Below are 516 nucleotides of genomic sequence, written 5' to 3'. Positions count from 1 at the left end.
AAAAACATGCCAAATTGTAAAGACCATCGATGCTAGGAAGAAACTGCATCAACTAACGAGCAAAATAACCAGCTAATATCATAATGACAGGATTCAATTCACACGTAACAATATTAACCTTAAATGTAAATGGACTAAATGGTCCAATTAAAAGACAAAGACTGGCAAATTGGATAAAGAGTCAAGACCCATCAGTTTTCTGTATTCAGGAGACCCATCTCACATGCAGACACACACATAGGCTCAAAATAAAGGGATGGAGGAAGATCTACCAAGCAAATGGAAAACAAACAAAAGCAGGGGTTGCAATCCTAGACTCTGATAAAACAGACTTTAAACCATGAAAGATCAAAAGAGACAAAGAAGGCCATTACATAATGGTAAAGGGATCAATTCATCAGGAAGAGCTAACTGTCCTAAGTATATATGCACCCAATACAGGAGCACCCAGATTCATAAAGCAAGTCCTTAGAGACTCACAAAGAGACTTAGACTCCCATACAATAATAATGGGAG

Source organism: Mandrillus leucophaeus, unplaced genomic scaffold, assembly GCF_000951045.1.
Source record: "Mandrillus leucophaeus isolate KB7577 unplaced genomic scaffold, Mleu.le_1.0 Scaffold329, whole genome shotgun sequence".
NCBI lineage: Eukaryota > Metazoa > Chordata > Mammalia > Primates > Cercopithecidae > Mandrillus > Mandrillus leucophaeus.
Note: the sequence above shows the minus strand (reverse complement) of the source record.